Source organism: Rhinolophus sinicus, chromosome 15 (assembly GCF_057876585.1).
Source record: "Rhinolophus sinicus isolate RSI-liver-muscle chromosome 15, RSI-T2T, whole genome shotgun sequence".
NCBI lineage: Eukaryota > Metazoa > Chordata > Mammalia > Chiroptera > Rhinolophidae > Rhinolophus > Rhinolophus sinicus.
The window spans coordinates 111,008,044-111,020,878 of NC_142515.1; the positions used below are offsets into that span (position 1 = coordinate 111,008,044).

At 43.4% G+C, this 12,835-nt stretch overlaps 1 long non-coding RNA gene across 2 annotated transcripts in view; it reads right to left on the reverse strand.

The window, feature by feature from the left end:
• Positions 1 to 358: 358 nt before the first annotated feature.
• The window catches only part of LOC141572738 (uncharacterized), a 40,196-nt gene continuing 27,719 nt past the window's right edge, over positions 359 to 12,835 (reverse strand). For both annotated transcript variants that reach the window (XR_012498186.2, XR_012498184.2), the window contains 3 exons: positions 4,178 to 4,264; positions 3,167 to 3,240; positions 359 to 677 (listed from right to left, as the gene is read on the reverse strand). This is a non-coding gene — a long non-coding RNA (uncharacterized LOC141572738). The remainder of the gene's footprint in view (positions 678 to 3,166; positions 3,241 to 4,177; positions 4,265 to 12,835) is intronic.

The window sequence follows — 12,835 nt, forward strand, 5'->3', positions numbered from 1 at the left end:
CTGAACTGAAACCCAAAGAAAAACATCACTGTCACTTTGGAAATGACTTTGTCCTCATGGTTTTTTATTTGTCCTCTTCCAAACACGCTGCCACACACACTGCAGACTTCACACTTATTCTCTTCACTGTTACTCATCTCATTTCATTTAAACTCCAAGTAAAAAGTTCACCTCACTTCTAACACACACACACACACACACACACACACACACACACACACAGTGTAGGTTTACGTGGAGACCATGGACTGGAAGAACTGGACGGAAGCTCCAAGAGTATCTGTTGTAGGGAGGAAAGTTTTCCTCCACCTTCTTAGGGTCTCTGACTGGTTCTAAAAACTAAACTGACAGAGACAGATTACCAGGAGAAAAGAATACACATTTTATTGAATTTGTACATATACATGGTGCCTTCACATGTACAGAGAGTAAAGACTTGGAGAAATAACCAGAACAGGAAGCTTTTATACCTTTTAGACAAAGAAACAATACATTTGTGAAGAATTGACAAGACAAATGGGGTTTGGTTTGGGGATGGTCCATCTAGGGCGAGGCTGTCTTTATCTTCCTTAAGTAGGAAGATAAGAGTTAGTTTAATAAGATTCGTTTGCAGATTCCTCCGGTGCCTTCTCTATGCTCATTAAAAGTCTCCAGTAAAAGGAGAATTTATTTCCTGCCTATAAAAAGAAAAAGGGGAGTTGTTGTTTTTGTTGTTTCTGTATTTACTTGTTTCTAAATTGAATTCAGTTCAAAAATATTTTATGTGAGAGGCATATTTTGGGGTGACATATTCTGGTATCCTCCACTCTCTTCCTCATCTGGATGAAGACCCCACAGTTACTAGCTGGAGCCATCACAGTGGCTGGGTGGCAGCCTGGAGGTTAGCAGAGCTCCTGATATGCATTTCAGGATGTGTGTCTCGTCCACATTTCTCTCCCCTATGTCTCTACACAGGCCTTGGGCTCTGGCCATCTCATCCTCAAATTCCCATCTTCCTCTTTCCATCTTCCCTTTCTTTCCCCGTGTGCTCCAACTCTGCGGCAAAGCCACTGCTGGTGTTCTGATGGCTCCCCTGTGGGAACACCACTGAGGGGCCCTTCAGAGGCCAGAGCAGCAGGATTTTGAGTCTCCCATTTCTAAGATGATACTTGGATTATTTGCAGTACAGATATTTACACCACACACCCAGCATTCACGTTGCTTCTCTTTTGTTAAACTATTGATTCTTTATGTTGGCAGCTGATGGGAGGCTTTGATGTGGGGATATATTGTAGTTTCTGAAGGAGGGAGATGTTGATGGGAGGATTTACAGCTGTTTGAAGAATTCCTCCAACCGGGTAACTGTTATGGAGGGAGGAGCCGGTGGTGCATTTTCCCAGCTCGGCCAACTTACCTGAACCCTGTCTCTCTCTCAGAAGGAGAGAAAGGAAACTGGAGTGCTTCCAAGTAAAGATCTGAGTAATGAGATTTGATCTGAAGGGATTTATTATTGAACTTCCAAGAATTTCTAGATGCAATCCATAGCACCGGCAGATTTTGCTCTTTCCAGGCAGGCACAGGGGCTGCCCCACTTGGGGAGAGGCTGGAGGGGAGCTCTTATTGGGCCCATCACTATTCCATTTCCCCCTTACATTTTTCTGTCATAAGAGATTTCCCCTGTTCTGTTGCAGCAACTCTCAGCAAGGGTGTAGTGCTTTCTGGGGACCTTGCCTTTGTTAAGTAGGTCTGCAGTGATACAGTAGAGATTTTAATGTGCAGTGCTGTGTGTTAATAGACTGTTACACTACAGCATTACGCATTAGCAGGCTATGGCACAATTGCAGAATTATCGAAGATGTGCCCTCGGGAAGGCACTATTTACTTTAATGGGGAGATGCTGCAATAGATTGAAAATCTCTGCACAGGGAGCAAAGGGGAAGTGAGAGAGGAGAGAGAGAGAGAGAGAGAGAGAGAGAGAGAGAGAGAGAGAGAGAGAGAGAGAGAGAGAAGACCTGGACTGAAGCAAGTTCTCTTTACTCCCATATAGAGTCTGGAAGGGCAAGTCCTTGCAGCTTGAACCCAACCCAGGCCCAGAGGACTTGTGGCTCTCTGTTACTGACAGATTTTTGCCAAGCTTGTGAGCTTCAAGGTCACCTGGCACTCCAGGCCTATTTTACTGATCTCAAGGTTGGAGCGACTTTGAGGCATGTGGTCATTTGTCTTAGTTTATCAGGGGCTGGAGCTTTCATTTGTGGTGTGTTCTGTTTTCCGTGGCCCAAACGCCCGGAGAACAGGGTAGATAATGTTTTCCTTTGGAAAAGGCATTTTGCTCAAAGATTTTCTCCTCCCAAGTGCAACCACCCCAGCACACACTCTAAAGTACGTGCACATACACACAAGTGCATCCATACACATCAGTGTTTTGTCTTGGCCATAAATAAGGAACTCCAGGAATAAATCAGGAGTTTCAGAGTCTGTTTCCTTCTCTTTATTTCAGGGGAGGCTGGGCCAAATTTCTCCCCAGGAGAAAATGAGCAAATTTCTGATCAGCTGTGATGCTAGTGATGGACTCAGCAGCTGGACAACCCCGCCCAGGCTTTAAGCAAAATAAAACTCTGGGCCTGTTGTTCTCCACCTATTACTCTGCAGCACAAATAAGCCCTGAGAACAGAGCCATCCAAGCCTTACCCCGATGAGAGCTGTGAACAGCATTTTCCAAAAAATCTATCATCTCGTTTGCCTTTTCCTACTGTGCCTTCCTGCTGCACAGCAACATTTAAAAACCAAATTGCAAATTCTAAAAAGAGACAGTGTCTTCCCAAGATATGTTCTCCCAAACACACTCTTCGTGCAAACCCAGGCCTCCAGGAAGCCTGGAGGGTGCAGGAAGAAATGGAAAGACAAGGGACATAAGCCTCAAATCAGGAGTACAACAAGACGTCCCCATCTGTCTAAATAGTTTGCTCATTCAGCCTTGGAAGTAACCTCTTTCTCACTCAGTGACATTTTCTTCTAGGTGAGCAGACAAGAATATTAATTTCATTCATGCTCCCTTCTATGTGTTATTATGAGGAAGCACAACTTGCTTTCTTTTTCTTTTTTAAAATGGAGGCCTTGTGAGTTGGGCAGGCAAGCCACCATCCACAGGGTAGGATTTGCCTCCGACAGCCGATACCTGTCATCTTACCTTTATACCTTCATCCCTCTGGGGCTTGAAAGCACACATACAAGAAGGGAGTTCCATGGACTGCATCTTGAAACCTTTTCAAAAATACATTATAAAAATAACATGCATATGGTTACATAGTTTTTTCCCCCAATAGCACAGGAAAGTATAAAATATAAAGGAAATGTGGTCTTCATCTACTTTATCCATAGTCTAACTCCTCTGAGGGAACCACTATTCACAGTTTCAGTGTTTAGTTCTTTTAATTGTTATTATCATTTTAAATGATATGTATTCTTTATTTCAACCCAGGAAACTATCTAACAATTCCCTGTGATGAAAGGAGATAGAAGTGTACCTCTCCTCCTTGGTTATCCATTTCTTAAATTGGCTCAATATCTTTAGGTAATGCCTTAGGTCAATTGCTATCTTAGCAGCAGTTAAGAATGAGCTAAATCACGTAGGTTAGATGCTGAGAGAGGTAACAGGAAAGGCTAAAAAGGAAATGTGGTGGGGGGGGACCCTAAGAGGGATGAGGGAAGAAGTTGTAGATGAGTTTCTTTTACTGCATGGCTTTGTCAGGTCATGTAGCCGTCCCCACACCCCCATTAGTTACAGGATTACAGGTATGGGAAGAAGATAGCCTTGATAGGTGAGGTGAGGGCTTGCTTTCAGAGCCTTGGGTATCTCACATTTGTCTTCATTCACTCAGAAAACATGTACATTCATGCAAGCAATAAATAGCCCATTGCATCTTGTGGTAGATTGCATTAATGACCCAAGTCTCCACCCTTTCCTCTCTCCGTGCCCTATGCCTTGTAACTTGTAGTGTCCTTCTGATCTATGGGCAGTGAAATTCCCAGCCCTGGGCTTAGCCATGTGTCTTTCTCCATTGACCAATGGGATATTAGTAGACAAAGGCATTCTTGTGCTTCCTCTTGTGCTTCTTCCATCATCATGAGAAGGACGGGCCCAGACTAGCCCTTCATCCCCAGAGGCATGTGAGGAAGCCATGGAGCAGAGCTGTCCCACCTACGTTGCTCCGGCCAAAGTCCAGAGGCAGAGCCAGCCTAGTGGGGATCAGCCAGGCCCAGCCTAGATCAGCCAGACTCCACAGACCTGTGAAAAACAAATGTTGATGGGGGTAAGCCATTGCCATTTTATAATTTTTGTTATGCCACACTTTTTTGGCAATAGTAACTGATACACACCCCTATGATCTTCCAGGAACTGTTCAGAACATTGGAGAAGGCAGCAGGGAACAAAGCTGAGCCACAACTCTCATAGAGCTTACATTCCAGCAGAGCTCTTTACAGTTTATGCTCACATATTACCCAGTTCACCCTCCTAACCCTGTGCACCAGTCCCATTTTTGAGGAAACTGAGGCTCAAGAAGGCTAATTTATTTGCAGATGATAACACCCTAGTAAATGCCAGAGCTGGGATTCGAACTCATGTCTGCTGACTACAGGTGCGATACTCTTTCCACCACCCCATAGCAATCTCTACCGTCTGCTAAAGTCAGCACCTCTCATTGGAGTTACAGAGGGACCTGACTGGGGTGGGAAGACGGATGGGAACTGCAAGTGTGACCTAAAAAGGACTGCTCTGTTATCGACCAAATGAGAAACAAATCTCATTTTTATCCCGAAATTGTACTTCCTTGCAATTAAACCAATCTCTGTTTACAAGTATTTAGCATGATTCTAGAAATTACATTTTGAAATTATGCGAACAGAGAGAGAAGGCAGCCCACACAGTGAGTGATTTCTTGTGGGTAATTGGCTGCTGGTTCTGGCTCCAATGATGCCTTCCCTTTTAGAGCATAATTAGTGATTTCAAAGGAAACTGTTAGAAATGGCCTGGGTCTCCAAAGAAAGGCTTTTCTAGCTCCTAACATTAGGAGATCTACTCAAATGCATGCTGACAAATTTTTCTTTTTGTTTTTTGCCGTTTTATAATGATCTTCAAAGGTTGGAAAGGCTATGGATATATGGAACTCTTCCAGATATGAGAGAAATCCAAGGTTTCCATTAGACAACTCAGGCTCTCTGTCTCCTCCTTTCTTCCTGTCTCCTTATCTTTCTTCTTTCTGAGAAAGACACAGAGTATTTGGATTCTAATGAGGTGCATTTATTAGGATTATATTCAAAAGTTTAAACAAAAGAAAAGCATATTTGTCTCTGCTATGAGAAACTCTTTCAGCAGTCATGGGCTGCTATGGTGGTTCCATGTTCAGCACAGACCAGGCTCCTTATATCTTTTATCCTCAAGGTCACCTCATGATCCAAGATGGCTGCTGAAGGTCCACGTTCAACCACCAGGAAAGAGGAGGGGCTAGCTCCTCCCAGCTGAGTCAGTTACTTTTAGGGAGATTTGCCTAAAGTCCCACAGAACAATTCTGTTTACAATTTGTTGGCCAGAACAGAAGAACATGGCCATTTCTAGCTGCAAGAGACGTTGTTATCAGTACAACTAAAGATAGGGTTTTGTTACTGAAAAGGAATAAAAGAAAAGGAAACTAGTTTCTGCCTCAAAAGTAACAGTGAAGAGATGTGGGCATGTAAACGAAATGAGAGTACAGTTTGTTTGGTTTGAAACCAATATTAAAACTAAAGACATCTGGTTAATTTGTCAGCATCATGCTAGGAGCTTGGGGTATAAAAAGGCTTTATCTTTTGCCCATTCTGTTATCAACAGTGTTATCCATGATTAAGGGGAACATATTGAGAGCCCTTTCTCTATCTCTGCTGCTAACACAAACTTGAAAGTTTAGCTACCATGTTGGATAATAGAATCAGGATCCAGAAGCTGTGGAAAGGCTGAGATGCTGGGCAGAAAATAACCAGAAAAAACTTGACAGAAAAAAACATATAAAATTCAATATTGAGATCTAAAAAATAAACTGCACAAGTGTAGGATGAAAGAAACATGGTTTAGTTGCAGATTTAATCTCCATGTGTTAAAAGTGAGATGTGACTATTAAAAGATATAATTGGATCTGGCCTTTGACAGGAAGGAAAGTGAGGCTAATAGTTATAGAACACCTACAATATACCACACCCCCTAATGGGCCCTCATGATTCTAGAAGATACGTGTTGCTATCCTCTGAATCACAGAGAGACCAAATCATGGCCCCATTTCACACGGCCCCTCTAAGGTGAGACTGGAGAGACCAAGAGACCCTCTTTTTTCCTGCTGGCCCTGCCTGAAATTCCCTGTGTAGAGACTGCTCCTTGGGGAACAATTCTAACTGGCCTGGTGAACACTTTAGCCAGGTAGTGTTAACAGCAATTAATTCATCTGATGAAGCAATTAGCAGTCTTTGTCACTTAGCAGAGATCAGAGGGCTCAGAGGAACCAAAGCATAACAGATAAGCTAGGAAGGGGAAAGTGGGAGGGAGGCACCCCAGGGAGCAGCACGGAGACTTGCAGAGAGAACCAAATGCCTGTGAAGAGGAGAGGGATGGTAGACGGTAGACTTGGAATACTTAGTGGCAATGAAGACCCGCAGTAGCCCAGCCACATCCTTCAGCACAGGTGTGGAAATTGAGCCACAGGGTTAAGCAAAAATTTCCCAATTGGTGGATTCCAACTGGCCAATGCAATGGATCTCAGCTCTGGCTGCACATCAGAATGACGTGGGAACTCTTAAAAATACCTACGCCGAGGCTGAACTCCACACCAATTACATCAGAGTGTTGGGCAACGGGGCCCAGGCCCTGGCATGTGATTCTAATGTTCAACAAGTGTGGGTGGACTTGGAGACACTTGTGTTGAGTTGCTCAGGCAGGAGGGGCAGCTCCATCGTGGGTTTCCCCAGGTAGGAGGGGACGGGTAGGGCCCTTCCCCATTTGGGAATTTCATCACTTCAACATAACTTTCCCTCTGCTCCGTTTCAGGGCTTTGGGGATGAAAGCACTTCCTCAGCAGAGGCTGAGAATCCCAGGAGAGTGAAGGATCACAGATTCTGGAGCCATTCAGTCTGGCCCTTTTCTTCCTCCCGAGACAAAGATGAGTTCCCTTTTATTCCATGCTCACTTCTGGACCCTCCCTGGCTCCATTTCTGCCTAGAATGCCCCACTCCTCCATGAGTTCTTTTCATTCAAGTCTGAAATACCCATTCTTGTATGAATTGTTCCCCAATTTCAAGAGTGGGAGGATTTCACTGCTTCTCTTACTTTGCCTGATTATGCAATATCCTCAGTGCATTTACTCTTTGCTGTTGTAACCTATCCCAGATTTTATAGCTGTTCTGTGCAAATCACCAATGAAGTTGGCTAGTTGGGACTCTCGGGGTTTATTCCCTAAAATCCTAAATCCAAAGGTCCAGGGTGGGTTTAGGAATCTGTATTACTAAAACTACTGCCCACTTTAGCCAGGTTTGCCCCTTGGCTTATACAATATAGTATAAGATGTTAATGAGGAACTCTTTTTCGAGTACTGTAGTCTTAGGCAATTGTGTGTGTGGGGACAGAGCCCCAGAGAGCAGTTTCCAGGCCTCACGTGGAAAGGTGCTGGCTCAGGTAGTAAATGGCCATCAACTGTGATTGGATGGCCATTAGCTGTGGCTAGTTGGCCGTCAGCTGTAACCAGTGAGCTATTGGCCACTAATATAACTGCTGTGGCTATGCTAGCAGAAAAAATAGGGACTAGCAAGGAAAATGGTGGCTGAGCTTGCAAGAGCGGATTGCAGTTAGCAGGGTGGATTGCAGCTAGCAAGTGGGGTTGGTTGGTTGGCAGAGAAGTGGACAGCAGGTTGCAGATCGTGTGGATCCTGCTTCCTGTGTCCCCAACCCTGCCACCAGCGAGACTAGAGTGGTATGACTCCCCTAGCTATGGCTCCATGGGTGCTCCTTTTTGGCCTCACCATATCCTGCGTTTTAATGTGGGGAGTGGGAGCTGAGACCCCGCCTAACACCCTGCATGACAGTGTGTGTAGGATTGGGGAGGGGTGAAGTTTAATCGTGTTCCACAGGAATCACCAGCCATTCATACTTCTGCTCCACGAGGAGGGAAAGTTGGAGAAATTAATTCTTATTTTATACTCCAAGTAGAAAGTGACTTTTTCCACCAAAAGAAATGTAAAATTCCCCTTGCATCTTTACAGTATAGAGAATGCTGATTATAGTGGAGAATGAAAAGAGAATACAGAAACCAAGCAAAGGAGAGAGAGAGGTGAGCTGTGGGCCATCTGCATTTTGTAGGGGTTTTAGAAAGACTAAGGGGGTGGGGGGCGGCCGGTTAGCTCAGTTGGTTAGAGCGTGGTGTGTTTAACAACAAGGTTGCCAGTTCGATTCCCCACATGGGCCACTGTCAGCTGTGCCCTCCACAACTAGATTGAAACAACTACTTGACTTGGAACTGATGGGTCCTGGAAAAACACACTTAAAACAAATAAAAGTTTTAAAAAAAAACAATTGAAAAACTAGAAAGACTAACCTCTGAAGAAATTACTTGATAGAAAATGTAAGCTGAAACTAAAGATTTCTTGCAAATGAAACAAGAAAGAGATACTCCAACTTCATTCTCTACAAGATAACAGTATCACAGGACAGATGAAAGGGGAGCTGGCAAAACCACCAAGAGGCCTCAAAGAGGCTTCAAGGTCAAGCAGGATTAGAGCCTGTTCTCTTTGACCTACTGACTGCAGGTCCACATATGTACACTGAGAAGGAACAGCTGAAAATTGATACCAAAGCCCCAAGATATAATAGCTATAGATGAATAAACACTGGAGTAAAATATATATTTCTAGAATGTTCTCATTCTAGAATGTGGGCTCAGTGATTGTCTTTTTGTCTTTGGATAAAATCTCAAGATTTCAAACAAAACAAAACAAAGCAAAAAACACCTGGCACGGATTATGACTGCAGATTAAGGTATTTAGCTCACCATTACTGTCAAGATTTAGCGCCCAGGAAAATAGGAAAGCAGCAGTTCTTCCAGACCACGTTCCCAACAGGGCTTACCTTTTATGGGCCTGCTACATGTTAGATTGGTGTGTGAAGCAAATGTTTTAGCTAAAAATTGAGAAAGTTCATTGAATGACACTTAGCTACTGTTTTGTCCCTGTGTTTCTGTCAAGAGAATCTTCTTACACTGAAAGCGCCTGGAGGGCAGGGATTATGATCAGTGCATGTGTTTCTCTGGTACAATGCATCCATCACCTGGAAGGGAATCAGCATTAGAAAAATGCTGTCTCCCCAGCAGCCACCTGTTTATGCCTGGAACTCAAGCAGCTCTTCACTTCACTGAGATCTCCATGTGGGTCGTAATCTCCCTCCTCTTCGCTTGAAATGTTTTATGAGAAATGGAAGATTAAACAAATAGAGCCAGTTGGGAGAAAGAAAGTCTCTGGCTAAAATTGGATTGACCTGCATTCCTTTGGGGCAGGGGGGGTAGCTTATTCTCCATATTTCTGTAAGATTTGAATCTTGGCTAATTGTTGCTCTGGGAGGATTATGATCAAGAGTAATTCTGTTTGGAGGCAGAAATAGCTAAACAAACATTTTATTCATTGTATATAGACACCCAAAGGAAATCCAAGGTGGAAAGGGAAGCCCAAGAGACACAGATCCATAGAGGGCTGAGGTCTGCTTCCGAAGGCACTTGAATTCCCGCTTGATGGAGGGCAGTGTATGTGTGAGTGGCGGGTGAGGGGGGGGATCATTAGATGATATTCCTAAATTTAAGTGCTGAGTGTACCGATCTCTATAGTCTGACCCATTTGTGACCAAGCCCGGTGGAAAGCAATCAAAACCATAGAAAGCTGACCTTTATCAAGCTGAGAGCAGCCCTTCAATCTCCTGTTAAAAGTATTTAAATTTGTCTAGGAGTTTTCTGTCGAGAGAGAAATAACTGCAGAGGGTGCTTGCATCTGTTTGGAAGTTCCTAAATGTGCAGGGACTTGAGGTCCCCAGGATGGATTTCTTTTCCTCCCTGGCACGTGGGGGGACCCAGCACTCTGGAGAGGTCCTTGAGACTCTTCCCTGAGATGATGATCTATTGGTTTTCTCAGAAGAGGCCTTGAACTTCCAAGTTCCTTGCTTCTTCCCTCCAGAGCCTTTGCAAGACGCTGCTGCTAAGTGCATTGTCCTTCATTCGTGCTTTTTGAAGATAGGTGGATTCTAATCTCCTTGACGACTCTCTTGCAGCCCTTGGCATCGACTCCTTTGCAAATCCTCCTCCCTTCCCTCAGCCACGTCAAAGTGTGTAGTGTGTAAAAGCCCCAGCTGTCTTCTCCCTGGGTCCCAACTCAGGTGTGAAGTCTGAGTGACCTGGGGGAACATGTCGGTGCCATGGAGGAGGCTGCTGTTGTGGGAAGGGGTGGGACATTAGTCCTGAGCTGGAATGCCACTCACCCTTACATTCGGGGCCATGAGAATGTCATGAATATCCAGTGTGGACAAGGGGGGTTGCATAAAGAGCTTCCCAGGTGAAATTGTAGAGGATGATACATTCAATGGCAGAAATCATTTAAAACATTTACCTAGGTCAGATACTTATAAATGGGGCATGTCTTAACCCGAGGAAGAATAAACAGGGCTCCACGATAGACTGACCTTGTGTAGTCTAGAAAACCTCTGACATGATAGTTAAAATTGCTTTTAGCAGAATCTCAAAGAGGTGTATGGCACATGAGAAGTTAAGAACCACTTAGTCAGTGACTTTTGGCATGCCTACCTAGCCCCTAGCAACCTGGAGACCTTGGGAAAGCAGAAATAGCACCTCATCCGGATAATATCAGTGCTAGGAATATTGCCAGCACTAGTATATTAAAAGTCTATCCAAGACAGGAAACCCAGAGACCATAAAAGAAAATATGGACAGATTTTATTATATAAAATAAAAGGGTTTTATACAGAACAACACAACAAACAAAAGCAAATGATACTCATAAAAATATTTATAATCTGCATAATAAAAAGTTAATATTTTATACACAAAAAAGTTTAAAAATTGGGAAAAGACCTAAACAGTTCATTTTTAGATGAGGATTGTCAAACAGCTAATAAATATTTAAGAACAAACCTCCCTAGTAATCAAACACATACAAACGAAAACACAGAGACACATTTTACACAAATTTGATTGGAGAAATGAAGATCAATAATGTCTAATGTCTAGTCGTAAACTGTTGTGGGACTATAAGCTGGTGTGATATGTTCAGAGAGAAATTTGACAGTTCCTAATGAAGTTTGAAATGCATATAATTTTTGATCTAGAAATATCACCTACAGGAATTTATTCCCCAGAAAAGTCATGTGAGTGTGAACAATGTTTACTGAGTCAATATAACAGGAAACATCGGATAGCAATATAAATGTTAATTAATAGTAAAACGATTCATAATACATAACAGTTGATCCATACTGTGGTATACTGTGCAGCCATTAAAAAAGAATGGTATATTTCTGTGTGTATTGACATGGAAGAAGGTCCATGTTATGTTACTACTGCACTTCAACAAGTATAATCCTATTTTTATTTTTATTAAAAACTACAAAACAATGTGTATATGCGTAAGCATATATGTGTGTGTTTATGTACACACATTTCCTATGGGCATAGCCAAAGTTCTAGAAAAAGACATACTTATTAAATGTATCTGCATCATTTGTCTGTTAAATTTATCTCCCTGTGATATTGGGGACTCACTCTTAAAATCGGTTTTCAGTGTATTGTTGAATTTTTCAGCCTCTATATACTACTTTGTAATTATTTTTTTTAAAAAGCAAAACAACTCTTCTTAAGAGTTAAGCGTCCATCCCAACCCAGCTGTAATATAGTTATTTAAATGCTGTCTTTACCCAATTTTAAAGCTTTGGCTAGAGGCTGGTGAGCTCTGCTTCTTGAGCAGACAATGAATTCTATACCCCCAATCAACTCCTTTATGGGCCTTTCACACTCCAGGCCATTACACACTTGCCCTAATTGCCCCAGGGCCAAGGACCAGACAACTACCGGGTTCCCTGAAAATAAGACCTAAGCATGATTTTTCAGGATGCTCGTAATAAGCCCTACCATATTTCCCCGAAAATAAGACCGGTGTCATATTAATTTTTGCTCCAAAAGATGCATTAGGGCTTATTTTATATTATGAGCATCCTGAAAAATCATTATCTTCCAGTCTTAGTTTCCAGGAAACATGGTAGGGACAGCTCCTAAGTCACTGTGGAGATAGAGTCCCAGAGAGCAGTTTCCAGGCTCTTGGCCTCACGTGGAAAGGTGCTGGCTTGGTTATTAGGTGGCCCTCAGATGTAATCAGATAGCCATCCGCTGTGGCTGGTTGGTCATCAGCTGTTCCCGGTTAGCCATTAGCCACTAATATAACTGCCATGGCTCCCCCCAAACATGGCCCAGTGTCATGGGCCGTCCTCTAGCAAACATGACCAATGATGCACAGAGTCAGAGCAAACTTGGGGGCTCTTGGACCTGGAGCGGGCTGAATTTGGGGTCAGAAAGCAGGCAGGTAGGTTGTCAGGAGTTTGGAAACCTGGGAAACTAGCAATCACCCACAAGCTCTCTGAAGCCGATCTCATAAGCAGAAACAGGAGCCCGCGTGGCTAGCAGAGCAGAGGCAAGCACGCTGTTAGGAGCCAGTTGGACGTACTAAAGTGCAAAGTGAGGGAGGGGCCAAAAGGATGGGTCAATAGAGGAAAATGAGCGCACCCACAGATGAGGCA